Genomic DNA, 15,942 nt, shown 5'->3' with positions numbered 1-15,942 from the left:
TCATTCTTGACACAATAGAAATGTAATAGACATAACATTAATGTAGCAGATATGGTCTTTGTTTTATTTTAAGTTTCTTTGCCCATAAATGTTTATAAAGCCTTTGGCACTTGATGATGTTTACTAAGGGATGTTGGCCAATCTTCAATTATTTAAATTATTTGTTGACTCTATGATAAACTGTTGATTCTACTTTAAGATATTCAGCATTCAACTAATTTTCATCATGGACACACTACTTTGGTCTGAACCACCAAAGATTATGGCAATCACCTCCTAACAGATCTTTTTGCTTCTGACTTTGCTACTACATAACCTATTCTCCACACAGCAGCCAGAGTGAGCCTTTGAAAATGTAGGTCCAATGATGACACTTGCTCAAAACTCGGCAATCATTCCCCATCTCACTGCAGAAGAAAGCACAAGTCTTTATGATGTTCTACAAGGCCTTACATGGCCTGGCCATCCAGACTTTGCCTGCCCCTCTTCCTTTCCTTCAACCTGCTCCAGGCACTTTGGCCTCCCGGCTGCTCTTTGAACATGCCAGGTAAACTCACACCTTAGAGCCAGTGCCCTATTTTTCTGCCTGAAATGCTTTGCCTCTAGATATCTGCTTGCCTGAAATCATTATTTCTTTCAAGCTTTTGCTCAAATCCTACCTTCTCCGTGCAACCACCCTGCTTAATACTGCAACTTGTTTACGCTTCCAACTCCCATTCCCTCTTAACCTGTTCTACTTTTCTTCCATTACACCTATTGCCTTCCAGCATTTTAACCCATTAGAATTAGAATGTCAATACCATGAGAACAGAAATCTTGGACTTTTTCTGTATTTCACATCTTCTAGTAAATGCTCCAGAAATATTTGTTGAATAAATAACTTCTATTATGTGCTAAACTCTAATATTCTGAGGATACAAGCATTAACAAGTTATACATGCTTACTTACAGTTCAGTGAAGACATATAATTTACAAGCAGATACAGGAAATAGAACAGTGCAAAGTAACATATGAATAATAATGGAAGAAATCATCAAGAAACATTGAGCTGAGTTTAATAGTTTTGTGTGTGCTGCATGTACTTACAGCTGTGATCTTACTCTACATTACATTGTAGTTTTCTACTATTAAAACGGTTCCTCTGATGAAATTCAACACATCAGTATTCACTGTGATCTCCAAGGAACACTGACTTTCAGATGCTCCACACCTGAGGAAATTTAAGCACTGCTATTTGATTGTGTGGTGATTTTTAAAAGGCGTTCACATATATTTTTCTTATCTAATCCTCAGAACAACCTTCAAAATGCAGGTCTTATGTGTTATCTTCTTTAATGTGTTCTCCCTGTTTGGACTTTCAAGCTTTAAGCAATGAAGTTTTAGGTAATTTTCTAAATTAACATGCCTACAGGTTCTATGAGATTCATATGTGGGGACTTGAGTGTGACGGCTGCTACCTGTGTTCATTATGTTTTTTCTTTTTTTTCAACTTCAGTCCACCATTATAGGTCCTTCTCTCAAAGTAAGAATAAATTCTGCAATAATTGCTGGGAATGGGAAAAGTACATCTTAACAGAAACTTCGTGGAGTCAGCTGGGCCCCAGGCTTTGGATTCTCTTCTCTTTCAGTTCCAAGGACATTTATCTTGTAATGATTGTGTAAAAGGCATGGTTTAAGTAGTTATAGAAAATACAAGGATCAATAAAACAGTATCCTTGTTTCAAGAGCTTGTACTCAAGGAGGGATGTCAATGGTGTCAGCAGTGGTGAAAAACACTGTTTTTGCAGGGTGTGTGTATAATTTTTAAATCAACTTTTCATTTTAGGGTAGATTTAGATTTACATAAAAGTTATAAAAGATGGTATAGAGACTTCTGGTATATTCCACACCTAGTTTTCCCTATTATTAGCATCTTGCTTTATTATGGTAAATATTATAGTTAATGAACCAATATTGATACATTAATTACATTTTTAACTAAAATCTATACTATAGTCAAATTTCCTTTTTTTTTTTAACTTAGTATCCTTTCTCTGTTCCAGGATCCCATCCAGGATACCATGTTGCATTTAGCCATCATGTGTCCTTAGGCTCCTCTTGTCTTGTTATGACAGTTTCTCAGGCTTTACTTGTTTTCAATGATTTTAACAGTTTTGAGGAGTACTAGTCAGGTATTTTGAAGAATGTCCCTCAACTGCGATTTGTATGATGTTTTCCTCATGATTAGCCTGAGGCTATTGGTTTTGGGAAGAAGACAAAGAGAGAAGTGCCACTTTCATCACATTATATAAAGACTAGATGCTATCAACATGACTTATCCCTGTTGATGTTTATCTTGATCACCTGACTGAGGCAGTGTTTTTCAGGTTTCTTCACTGTATCCCTGTGATTTTTATGTACCCTTTACCTTGACCAAATCAGGATTATGTAGAAGCTTCCTTGGACTTTCTAAGTTTAGCCTCTCCAAACCCTGAATCAGCTCACTTTCCTCACATTTCCAAGATTTCCTATGTGTCTTTTTGTCTTTTTGCATGCCAGATATTTGTCTGATGTCATCCATGAAGAAATTGCAATTTTAAGAGTAGAGGGTGTTTTATTTTGTTTATTGCTTTTAACTAGTGACTCAGGTTATCTATGAAATCAAATACTTTATTTTGAAAGCAATCAGGCTAAGGAATCCAAAAATAAGACTAATGATTAATTTTACAGATTCACAAAATTCTAAAAAGTAGCTCAATTTCAAGTTAGAGATGTAATGCACATGCATTGTTTAAAAAGTTGGAAAACAGAGAATTTTAGAAAAAAAACCCTATAACTATCAAGAGATACTGCTACCAACTGATTACCTTCAGTCATTTTTCTACATTTCTAAATATATATATATTTATCCATGTATCTACATATCTTCATTTTCTTTTGATTTTGGGAGATGATCTTATAGGTATAGTTTTGTATTTTGTTTTTTACCCTGAATTTTTCTCATTAAACTTTGTTTTAAAGGGTCTCAAAATTCAAGAATTTTGGTCAAGTTGTTTCCATTAAAAAGTACAGATTTTTAAAACTAACAACTTATAATTGCCACAGAAAAAAGCCAAATGATCCACAAAACATCCTCTTTTCCCTCTGAAGGTTTTGACTTGCATTGTTATCATTAACCAAAGTTTGCTATTAAATGGTCAGTTGAGAGAAACAGTTCTGAGACCTTCTACTACCAGTCTGATTAAGACTAGGATGGCAGGCATTAGGGATAATATTATTTTAGCCTACTAAGTTTTATGAGCAGACTTAGTGAACTTACCTGCTCCAGCAGCTTTCTTGTCCACTGATTTGATGACACGCACAGCAGTGGTCTATCTCACGTCACAAACAGCCAAATGACCCAGCGGAGGATAGCCAGAGTTCAACACATGGGCTTCCAAGAAGCATATCAACCATGTCAGCAACCAGATTTCAAGAATTCGAGGCCATCTTTTATCTTCTTGCCAGAGTAGTGATCAATCTTCTCCTTCAGCTCAGCAAACTTGCAAGTAATGTGAGCTGCCTGACAATTCAGCACAGGTTCATAGCCAGCACTGATTTGGCCTGGGTGGTTTAGGGGAATCACCTGAGCACTGAAGCCAGCTGCTTCCAATAGTGGGTCATTTTTTCTATCACCAGCCACAATGCCAGGATGAATATTTTTGACAGGCAAATTCTTGACATTGAAGCCTACACTGTCCCCCAGAAGAGCTTCACTCAAAGCCTCATGGTGCATTTCAACAGACTTTACTTCAGTTGTAATGTTGACTGGAGCAAAGGTGGCCACCATGCCAGGTTTAAGAATACCAGCTTCCGCCTGCTGCAACTAAGATCTGGCACAACCAAATTAATTAATTAATTAATTAATTAATTAATTAATTTGAAAAAGAGACTCTTTCCAATATGGTAACAATTCACAAGTACTGGGGTTTAGAACTTAAACATATCTTTAAAAAGAAAAAAAAAGAACACCAGTCTCCACTCAACCCACAGGGACAGTACCAGTACCACCAATTTTGTAGATGTCCTGGAAGAACAAACCTAAAGGCCTGTCAATTAGAAGAATTGGTGGGCAGGCCACAATCTGGAGATTTGAGCACTGTGGTTCCACTGGCACTGCCATCTTTATGGGTGACTTTTGTTCCCTTGAACAAAGGCATATTTGTACTTGGCTCCAGCATGTTTTCTCCATTCCAACCAGAAACCAGCACAAAAGCTACTGTGTCTGGATTATAGCCAATTTTCTTAATGTAGGTGTTGACTTCCTTAACGATCTCCTCATTATCTCTCTGGCTGAGGAGTAGCTCAGTGGAATCCATTTTATTAACACCAACAATTAGTTGTTTCACCACCAGTATGTAAGCCAGAAGGGCATGTTCAAGGGTCTGCCCATTCTTGGAGATACCTGCTTCCAATTCACCAACACTAGCTGCAAAAATCAGTACAGGAGAGTGAGTATGAGATGTGCCTATAATCATGTTTTTGTTAAAGTCCCTGAATCCTAGGGCATCAATGATTGTCATGTAATACTGGTCTCATATTTTCACATGGAATTATCAATGGTGATAGCAATCTCATTAAGCATTCAGTTTACCCAAGATCCAGGCATACTTGAAGGAGGTCTCTCCCATCTCAGCAGCCTCCTTCTCAAACTTTTCATTGGTTCTTTTGTCAATCCTACCACATTTGTAGATCACATGGACAGCAGTGGTGGACTTGCCTGAATCTATGTGTCCAATGTTGCTGATGTTAATATGAGTCTTTTCTTTCCCCATCTTGGCTTAGATTTAGTGGTGGTTTCCATGGCACCTGTGTTCTGGAAGCAAACATGTTGCAAAAAAGCTGCACTAAAATTAAATATGGAGGATTTCCCTCAATTAAGTTTAAAAAAAATGGCCAACTCCAGTATAAGCATTTAATCATACATTTAGTGTTTGGAATTTTAGTTAGGGAATTTATAATTATTTCCTCTCTCATCAGTTCTGTGATGAATATATTTGATGTATCTTTTGAATAATCTTTAAATGCATTTTTTTTATTATTTCCTTATTATAGTATCTATGTCACTAGAATTCACATTCCTGGAGGTGGGCTGGATTGTAAATTCAAAGATTACCATCTTCCTTTTGTTGACCTAGAAATAGGACCATTGCTGTAAGACAAGGAAAAAAACCTCACTTATTTGGGGGTGTTAGGAATAGCAAACCAGGAGACACAGATTTGGGTAGAAACCCAAATGTGCTTCAAGAAGAGTTAAAAACCAAAGAGTTTTAACAGGAAAAAGGAAGAAGCTTACATAAATTTTTTTGCAAGAATTATGATTGATGTTGGCAGACTGGAGACATTCTTGTCTGTACATGGTTGGTTGCTAAGGCTGTTACTCTGAGAGAGTTCGATGTGCAAGCATTCTTTAAAGATGTTGTGGCCCAGTTCAAATTCATGTTCCATCTGGGTGGAGATGTGCATAGGCCCTGCTTTCCCAGTGGCCTCCTGGCTCCATTTTACTGTTCTGTTGTCATTAAAGACTCCATTTTATTCATTTCTTCACACTTTTTTGGAAAATCAAGGTAACTAAGCTGGTGCCTCTGAAGGAATAGAATCTGACATAATGCACTTTCACCTCTAAGATTCCATGATACTATGATCATTGGCTATTTTTTCAAGTTTTTTTTAATAGATTATAACACTTTATACATATATGTGTACCTATAAAATAAGGAATATATATAAAGTGTATGTATACTTTAATGTGGATATTACAACTTAGACTATGATCCTACAGAAATTAAAATACAGATTTCCCCAGAAACTGCATAAATTATTGAGTTAGATATTTCAAATTACATGTTCCGTATAATTCACTCAGGAAGAAATAAGAAAATACCAGAACACTGTTTTGGGAAAAGTAAGTAGAACTTGAATATTAGCTGGTGTGATTCTTTCAGTCAGATTCTATAAACATAGTTGAAAACAGCCTAGATTACAAGGTAACAAGTCAGTAATACATGCTCACCACTTCAAATCAAGCTCTCAAATGCAGGCATTGGAAATATGAAGTGATTCTCCCAGTATAGTTCATGCGGTTCTAGTCTTAATTGCTACTGTAGTGAGATTCATTTTAATCCTATTATTGATCTAAGAAATAGAGAGTTTGGATAGGGTCCAGAGGAAATGAGAATTAATAAAAAACCAAAACCGATTAATGTGTTGACTAGGAAACATTGAACTCATTGGGGTTATTGAGTTTGGAGCAGGCTAAGGAGAGACTTAATATCAGTTTCTGACTATATAGGTGAGACTATGGTATGATTAACTGTGTGTAACTGATTTCATTTTCCACAGAGGAAAAGGCACATTTACACAAGCATGGATTTGCCTTGGTCATTGAGAAGATATAATAGGCTAGGAGACAGCTACAATTTGTCATCAACCTTAGGATGCATTGTAGCCAGGAGAAAGAAGGCTCATAGCTTATCAGGAGAGGCCCCAAGAAATGAATGGAATTGCAGTACAGAACAGCATGCAGACAGGAAGTGATATCTGCTTCCCAATCACACAAGTTTTAGATGGTACCACAAATAATGATGAGGAAACCTTCTGTCCATGAAGAGCAAACCTCCCAATACCAAGCCCCACTCCATCCTGTTCAGTCTTTTATAATTGGTTTGGGGGCTGTTGAATATGGGCCACTGTCTTCTCTGTTATTCTTTGCTTATTGTACATTAGCAGGAATAGACTGGTATCGATTCCCTTTGTTTATGTAGACAGCATCTGTGAACTGCAGCATGATCTTTCAGCTCATGTAATATACATGCAAAATATGTATGTCTGTGAGTCACACTGATTTAGAAAAATGTTCTTCTACTTTCCTCCAGTATAACAAGTTACTCTTTTGGAGTATATTAAGCACTTTTGGGAACTTCTTTTGGTCATTGAATGAATAACTCATTATTTGGAAAATTAATGCCTTAAATTATATTATGTAGTAAGTCCAAGTTGGTGGGTTACACAAATCTGAAACTTGAGGTAGCAGTATTATACATTCTTCCTGAAGAATCAAGAATAGAGTGTTATATGGATAAAAGAATGGTGATGAAAATGCTGATTTTAATAGTCAGGGGACCACTTTGTCTGATATTTAACTCAGGTTAGGTGCAGTCCCTTGCGTGATCTCTTTGTTTTCTTGTTGCTCTTTGAATCAACCATAACCCCTCCACTTAGACCCTGTTCTTGGACTCTGCTTCTTTTCCTTTCCTCCTTCAAATTTTCACTGTCTACTAAATTCGTCTTTTGAAACAACATAGTGTAGTGCGAAGGCCTTCTTCTTAGACCTTGTGCTTTTGAGTCACCTAAGTATGGGTTTGAAAGCAGCTCCATCTCTTTCCTACTTCAGAATTTTCATCAAGTTTTTCAAGACTCAGTTTCCTCACCTGTGAAATTAACGTAATACTATCTATAATGTAGGGGTATAGGGAGGATTAAATGCAGTAATATTTGTAACAGATCTACCCCAACTGGCACATATTAAAAGTAAACATTTCTAGGAAAAAAATAGCTGTTTTTTAAAATATGATCACTTACTTCAATTCTAAGATACTACTGATCATTCAATAAATATTTATTGAGCACTTATAATGTCACAGCTTTGTACACAATAGTGCACAATAGATTGTGCTGGATAAATAGTTACTAAACATCATAATAATGATAAAATATAGATATGTTTCTCTTACATTCATGGAGCTTACAATAGGTTATGATTCACCATTGGTTTAATAATAGCTTTTCAGGGAAAATAAGAAATGATACACATTAAACTATATATTAATTTTAAGGTACATCATGATTTCAGAAATACGTTGTGTGAAAAATGCATACCTTATAATAAAAAATATTGTATAATTATTGTCCCACTCAAATTTAAAACGGATTCATTTCTGAATACTGGTCATCATCATCTTGAATTTTTCTTGGTTATATTTGTTCTATTCTCCAGCCAACCTATGTCTCTTCAGTTGCCCTCATAGGCTCCTCCCAATCCTGAAAGTTCAGGCCTTGCTCCTGCCTTTGTTGCCCATTGTTCTGCTAATGCTGTGGGCTATGCCTGAAAACTCTAGTCTTGGTGAGGTGTCACATTCAAAAAGAAGCACAGTCAAGTGACCAAAAATAATTTAATACAACTCCAATAATCACTTTTTGCTGCTTCTCTTGTAGAACATGAAAGAACGTTTAATATCCAATGCAGCACATCTCTGCACCCCATTCCTTCCCTCCCTCTACATCTCTCAACTTGCTCAGCCTCTCCAAAGCCTCTCTTTCTATCTCTCACATTCTTAATATTCTTCTCAATATTTTTTCACCTCTGTGATTAAAATCAGAAAAGAAGGAAATGCCAATTAGGCATTAAGAAGGAAGCAGAGGCTGTGAATGTTTATTCAGACATTAATAATTTTGTTTCTGTCATGCAGTTGTTGCCTTTTGCTACTCTCACCTAAGGATTGGGCACAATGAGACAAATCAGGATAAGGAGTGAGGACGGGATCAGCTGAAATTTTGGGGAGAACTGACAGAGTTGGTCCTTGCAAATGCCAAACTCCACTTGAGCACATCTCTGTACCCTTGGCAATTGGGTCTCCTTTACTCTCCCAAGCAGACCTTAAGGACAATCCTAGTCTTGGGCAGGAGCAACAAACATCTGTGGAAGCTGCTCATTGGTTCAACATGAATTTAGTTTTACTGCTGGTTCCCCTGACACTTAAGCTCCATTTCTGTGGTAACACTGTGTTTGTCTGATACCCTAGTATCAACCCTGATTGAGTTCTAAGTACCAATTATTTAAGAATCTTCAGGACATTGAGGGTTAACATAATAGCCGTGTAACAATCATTCAATAATGTACAAGGCTAGCAAAACACAAGAGTATTGATATTAGAAATACTCATCATTTATTATAATAATTTGGCCTTGGCATTAATACTTTGCTATCTTGTAATTTATCATGTGCTTATTGATGTTTTGTTATGCAATTTTTAAAATGGAGGATGTCAGCATATTGGATTCACTTTATTAAAATAAGTACTGAATTTTGGGGGAAGTTGGCTTCTAGGTCTGCGACAATATGCTTTAGAGAAAACTGCTTCTTCAGATTTCTCTCATGTACCTTAGATCTTCCATATAGATAGGAAAACTGCACAATCTATAGTAAATTAGGACAGTGATATTATTGGGTTAAACCATAGCTTAATTATTCAGTTACTTGAGGCTACATAATCATCCAGCCATATCTTTTGATAATGTTCCTTTAAACTCATTGGGACTAACCAAATTTAGAATAATGTGCTGTCATGTCACTTCTAAGAAACATTTTGTGTGCTGTCCTTGGTGACTGGTTAGTGATGCCTGAGAGAATATTGTTTGTGTACATTTCATTAATTATTTTACTTCAAAATGATGAAAGTGTTTTTTAAAAATTCAGATGAGATCTAAAACAAAACCAGACATAATTTGGGATTCAGAGCCACTAAGGATTTGTTTCAGGAGCAAAACTGTTTCCATGGAGTTGCAAAGTGTATCTGAAGCTCATAATTTAGTTAAAATTATCAAGTATTTGTAAAGTTACTGTGTTCAAAATATGTTAAACATTTTCATAGAGACTCTCAGACATTTGAGATCAGAAAAAGTTGGTTTTAAGACAGCCAAATGTTGAAAATGGAAGTGATTGTTATTCCATAACTGCCATTCCAAGTCTCACTGCATAATTAAGCTAGAGTTGTTAAATGTTCCCTAGAGGATCCAATTCAGCAACATATATCTCACCTCTAGATTTATCTCTCATAGTCCTATGAGTCATGGGGGCCTTGGGTGATCAACTATTTACTCATATTATTATGCTGGACATCCAGCCATAGCATTTGTCTTTTATTAAGGACAACTGATATTTCCTCAGAGTTTGGGGTTTTCCAAGTAAATAAATATAATTACTTTTCTCTCTTTCCATGAACTATCTGCAACATAGATAAATTATCATTATGTACATAGTGATATCTGTATAGTAACTTCACGGGCCAAAGTATGGAAACAGGTAGAGCCATGGTTAACTGACACTGGTGTTAGAACTCACACTTTCATTTACAATTTTTATAAATACAACAAAAAATTGCACTTTAAAACAAAATATTACTGTGAACCAATCTATAATGAAGAGTGATAGTATTTTAAGTACAAGGCGAGAAAAAATAAAGATACCTAAGTACAATTGTATACTTTCTTATTGTCAACATTAATAATCACTGCTTAAAATAATTATAGTTTGACCTCTGATGTTGGGTAAGATAATTAACCCTAAAAACTTTATTAGAGTAAAAAGCCATTTGGTGGAGACAGCTCTGATACTTCAGGGCTCTGCATGGATTTTTTTACTCTTTTAATCATTTCACTATGCAGATTGGTACTCAGTCCTCTTATCTTCTTGCTCTCAGATTTCCCAACTTGCATCCTCTACTTGTGGCAAAGTATAAAGTGAGAGGAAACTTTAAGAAGGTCTGTTTTCCAAATGGGATATCTTCAGTTCCACGTCATTCATCTTATCCCAGGTCCTCATTCGTAGAAACTAATATTGTTGTGAGATAAGTGTACAAATTCAGATCTTTATTACTAGTGTTACATGTCATTTTCCATTTCTAGCCAAAGATTATATGAAGGTGCATTTCCTTCTCTTCTTCATAGTATATTTTCATCAAAAAATGAAACATGTTCTCCAGTCGTATTTCAGGACCTAGTTTAGATTCCACCTTTCTCTTAAAGATTTCCCTGATAATTCTAGCATAAAACTTCCCTTTTCTGAAGTTTTATAATTTTTTATTATTTTCATTGTGCACTTTGTATTCTGACTACTAGCAGTTCTGTTTTCTTTATGAATCTTTGAATATGCATATAGAAGTTGAGTGACTTTTATGCTGAAAAGATGACATGTGTTTTTATTCCCCAGGGTGCTAAATACATTATAAAGTCTCATTACTAACCTTATGTTTTAGAGATAATTTCCAATGATATATACCGAGACTTTCTTGTCTTTTTAAATTTTATTCTTTTTGGGTCCAATTGACCAGTTGATAAGCTGAGGCCCAATAAGCATCTGATTGGGCATTTATGCCTATTGCCATTCATATTTTCTCAATTGTATTAAAATTAAGAAATGGCTGGTAACAGCATTTTCACTTCTGTTGACAAACTAATTTTATGTCATTTTAGCAGACAGCCAGGATGCCAAGATGCCAAGATGTAATAATTCATTCTTGACTTACTAAAATCTAATACAAACTATTACTTTTATCCCAAACATGATTCTGCTTTAACCTCAGGACCTTGAAGCTCTATTTATCCCCTCTTGCCTTTTGAGTAATTTTTGTTTAGTATTTTAGTACTACATGTATTTTAACTGCAAAAGACATTATAATTATAATTTTGTAGAGTAAATATTCCTTAAAAATGACCCAATAATATTTTTCTTTCTCTTTTTCCTTGTCAAGGTTTCAACTGGGATGAATTTCCATTTGCCTGAAGAACTCCCTTTAGATGTTTTTTTAGTATAGATCTAGCAAAAAAAATTCTCTTAGACTTTCATCTGCAAATGGCTTTATTTTACCTTCATTTTTGAAAGAAATTTTTATTGCATGTAGAATTTTTAAGTTGGAGTTATTTTCTTTCAGTGATTAGAGATGTTACTCTATTTTTTCTGGCTTGTGACAGTTCTGTTGAGAATTCAGCTGCCAGTCTTACAGTTACTACTTTAAAAGTAATATATATTTTTAAAATTCCTGTCACTTTTTAGATTTCCTTTTTGTCCCTGATATTCTGCAGTGTTACTATGATATGCCTAGATGTTGTTTTCTTTGTGTTTTTTCTCCTTTGAACTGAGTTTTTCTTCACTGGAATTTTTTGGGTTGATGTCTTTTTTATCAGTTTTCAAAAATATTCAGTCACTGTCTCTTCAAATATTGTTCCTGCTTCATTCTTTCCCTTCTCTCCTTCTGGAACTCCAACTATAAGTGCCTTTGAGATGTTCCCATTTGTCCTATGTGTTCCCATGTTTTTATTTCACTTGCACAATGTTTTCCATTTTACTAATCCCGCTGTCTCCAATCTCTGATAAACCCATCTAATATGGTTCTTACTTACTTTTGTATGTATATATTTTTAATTTTTAAGTTCCAGAATATCCATCTGATTATTTTGTAGGTGTCAATTTTATGTTGAAACTCTCAACCTTTTTATTTATTTTGTGCATCTTGTCTCTTTTTTTAATATATAAATCATAGCTATTTTAGAATTCTTGTGTGTTAACACCATTATCTTGATCATTTGTGAGTCTGTTTATATTGTTGTTGTTTTTCTTCTTTTTCTATGATATTTTCTTGTCTCTGCTTATTTCTAATTTTTAAAAATTATACACTGGACATTGTATACTAGAGAGCCTTAGGGAATCCCAGTGATGTTATATTACCAGTGAGAGTTTCACCTTTCTATGTTAAGCAGATAGGATGAGGGGCAGATCATCTGAACTCAACAAGAAAGTGAGCTGAGTCAATGCAAGGTTGAAGATTTAGAAAGACTCAGTCTAACTCTTGTTCACCCTCATCTTTAGTTATGTCTCTCATGGAATATGTATTAAGAGATTTCACATATTTCTTCTCAGTCCTGAAGACTGTCAAGAATGTAGGTCTGCTCTTCAGAGATTCTCAGCCAAGTTTTTTAGCTTCCTGCCCAACGAGCCTTCAAATACGGCAAATGTTTTTAAAGATGGACTTAAACACAGGTTTTTCAGGAAAGCAAAGCACAAAGCAATTGCAGCAGATTTTACTCTCCCTTTTTTTAGAAAATTTGGCCCAGCTAACCAGAGTCTCACCCAGCAGTGGAACTCAGCAAATATCTTTATCGTCAAACTAGATGCCTTTCAAGATTCTAGTTTGTTCTTCAACTCACAGAAACATTTGGAATAATGCTTGACCAAATATCTGGTCACCTTGTGGCCTAGTCAAGCTGACACATACAATTAACCATTACACTATTATTAAATTTATAACACTATAGATTATGATTAATGATGTTTTATAATATATAAATGTGTATGTGATATAATTTATCAAACATTGTATCATATATTATTATGAGAACTATTTAAATTGGCATCCAAGGCCACCCAATATATGTGCTCAATTCATATTTGTTAATTATTAAAAATGTCTAATTCAAATACCAACTATTTTATGTAGAAATATAGTTAAGCACTCACATTTTGGAACTCTTCTGCCTGTGTTAAAATCCTAGCCCTATCACTACTAGCTGTGTTTGGGTATCTATTGCCTTATCTATAAAATAATGAAAATAATAACTATGTCAGTAGGTTGCTGTGAAGGTTAAATAAGATAACGACGAACCAGTGACTGGAACCTGACAGACACTCAATAGTTTGCGCAAAACATTGTCATCATCATCATCATTGTTGTTTTAATTATTTTTAATTCTGAGCCCTATTTCCTGTTCCAATCCATGTGCTCTGCTACTTTCAAACTTTCTTAACCCTATACATGCACTGCTCTAATGACTTTAACATAGCCTAAAATTGTAATTCTTTGGATATATTCATTGCTGAATATTTAGTTTTAGATTTTTAATTTTCTTTGACTAGAAATTGTGTGGTTTTAATCATCATCATCATCCTCATTATCATCATCGTTTTCATCATTCTCATCATTCATCATCATCATCATCATCATTTGCAGTAAATACATAGCAAACAGTATTTGTTGAATGAAAGAATGCATAAATGAATGGGGAGTGAAACTATTTCCTATATCTGCTGAGAGCACAAAATAATAAAACATACTACACAGTATATTCAGCACCTATGTTTATGTTTGTTTTAGTTTTGTTCAGATCTATATTACTACATTAATTATCCAGAACCAATAAGAGAGAAAAAAAGGTTGACTTAATACTTAAATGATGTAGTAATGCAAATGAAAGCCAAATCTCTTCATGGCGTATAATAGGAAGGTCAGTTTTGCTTTAATTCAAACAAAGAAGAGTGACAGAGAATTGTACGACCACAAGGCACACAGTAGTTTAGGCATGGCAAACTCAATAGAATCTGTGTCATAGTAGTAATAGCATATCTGGGTTTGGAGTGCAGATTCATTTTCAGCAAAACAGTATCATCCATCACATTAAATTTTGTTAATTTGAATTTTATTGGTTCATTGTTCATATTTATTTTATGAACTACATTGGTTTTTAAATTATATAAGAATTGATAAGCATAAGAATATATATTTAAGTTCATAGATTTCACATGTATTAATATTGAAGTAACATAATAATAAAATAATTTTGGACTTGGAGTTCATGAGACATTTTCCTTGGAAAGGAAACCACGCCTTACTTAGATTTGTGTAAGCACCATATGACTCAAGTACTTATTCAGTAGCACTTCATCTGAGCACAGCTTGTTAGCCTTTAGATTTGGATATATGTGCCCTCAGAAACAACACAGAAACATACCAAAGCCCAATATATCAGAGTTAATCTGTGATGCAGGCATCAGTCCAGCTGGTACGTTCTACTGCTGTGAGTACTTCACTCTATTTTCAGTGGTAATTTATTTGGCATTCAGATGGAGATCTTGTGTGGGAGTAACAAAATAGACTCAAGTCCTGAGCTGCCCAGTTCTCCTCCTAAGAGCCACCATGTGAAGATGCACAGTTTTGCACCTGAGACGGTTGGTAATTGCCTGTTCCTCTCCCCTCTTCTACATTTGTATGAACTCTCTTGAATAAATGATAAATAACTTCTGTTTTTCCCCTACTCCAACAACTAAGTCTCATAATTAGAATTTGCTACTTCTTTTAATACATTAAATTATCTGCTGATTCAAGCATCTTCAGGTCAAATGCGTTAGAAAACAGCTAATTATGCTCTTTCCCATGGGTAAGAAAATCTTTAAATTTAATTAAAAGACCTTAACTCAATTCCTTCACATAAGGGTCTACTTCCCAATGGATTTTCTACAGGGTGACTTAAAGAACCAAGCTAAGTATTCAAATTAGTAGCAGCTATTACTTGTTATTTCTTCCTCTATAAAACAAAGTTGTTTTTGGTCGAAGGATACTTTGATCATTAATTTCATTCTCTCAGTTATGCCTCTGCATTCACTCTTAAAAGCACAGATTAATTGAGAAAGCTTATTTGCTGGTTTTAAAATTGTTTACTTTCTATATCTTGTGCCAATAAAGCATCTTAAACACAGAATACCATTTCTCAATCTCAATATTCTCTTTGACATACTAATCAACACATAAGCAAAGGTGGTAGAAAAAATTCTTAAAAGAAGAGAAAAAAAATGTTAAGCACCACATCTGAGCCATGTAGGGTTCAAATATACAGGATATTCTGACTTTTATGAGAGAAAGCCACAAAAATACTTTTCTACTTCCCCTGTCTAAATTGGAAAATTGGAATAGAGAGAGCTATCTCAGATTAATATCTTCCAGAAAAGCGAAAAATCAAGGCAAATCATGTGTTTTTTTCTTTAGTTTCATGAGTTTTGCTTTTTATTTTTGACTTAGAACAAACTTGTTTTTCATTAAAAATTGGCCATACACAGAAAGAGGAATCCAGATGTTGAAAGGAAGAAAGCAGTCTGGAAAAAAGCAATTATGTATTATCTGTAGATGAGTTTCTCCCTCTCATCCAAACTCTGCCCCTCCTTTCTTATTTCCATCCCCCTTCTTCCATTTTCTTCTCTTCCCTCCTTCTCTTCTTTCTCCCTTCCATATACCTTTCTCCTTTTTCTTCTTGTTTGACCAACTACTTCTAGAAGACAGTTAGTATGTGAGCAACACAAGATACTTCCAGGTTCCTGTAAT

At 34.9% G+C, this 15,942-nt stretch overlaps 1 pseudogene; it reads right to left on the bottom strand.

Annotated features, from left to right (window-relative positions):
* Positions 1 to 3,351: 3,351 nt before the first annotated feature.
* LOC103006625 (elongation factor 1-alpha 1-like) lies at positions 3,352 to 4,794 on the bottom strand (annotated as a pseudogene).
* Positions 4,795 to 15,942: the final 11,148 nt, after the last annotated feature.

The sequence above is a fragment of the Balaenoptera acutorostrata genome, chromosome 3 (genome assembly GCF_949987535.1).
Source record: "Balaenoptera acutorostrata chromosome 3, mBalAcu1.1, whole genome shotgun sequence".
NCBI classification, from domain to species: domain Eukaryota; kingdom Metazoa; phylum Chordata; class Mammalia; order Artiodactyla; family Balaenopteridae; genus Balaenoptera; species Balaenoptera acutorostrata.
The sequence above is the reverse complement of the archived record's forward strand: the minus strand, read 5'-3'. Positions and strand labels throughout refer to the sequence as shown.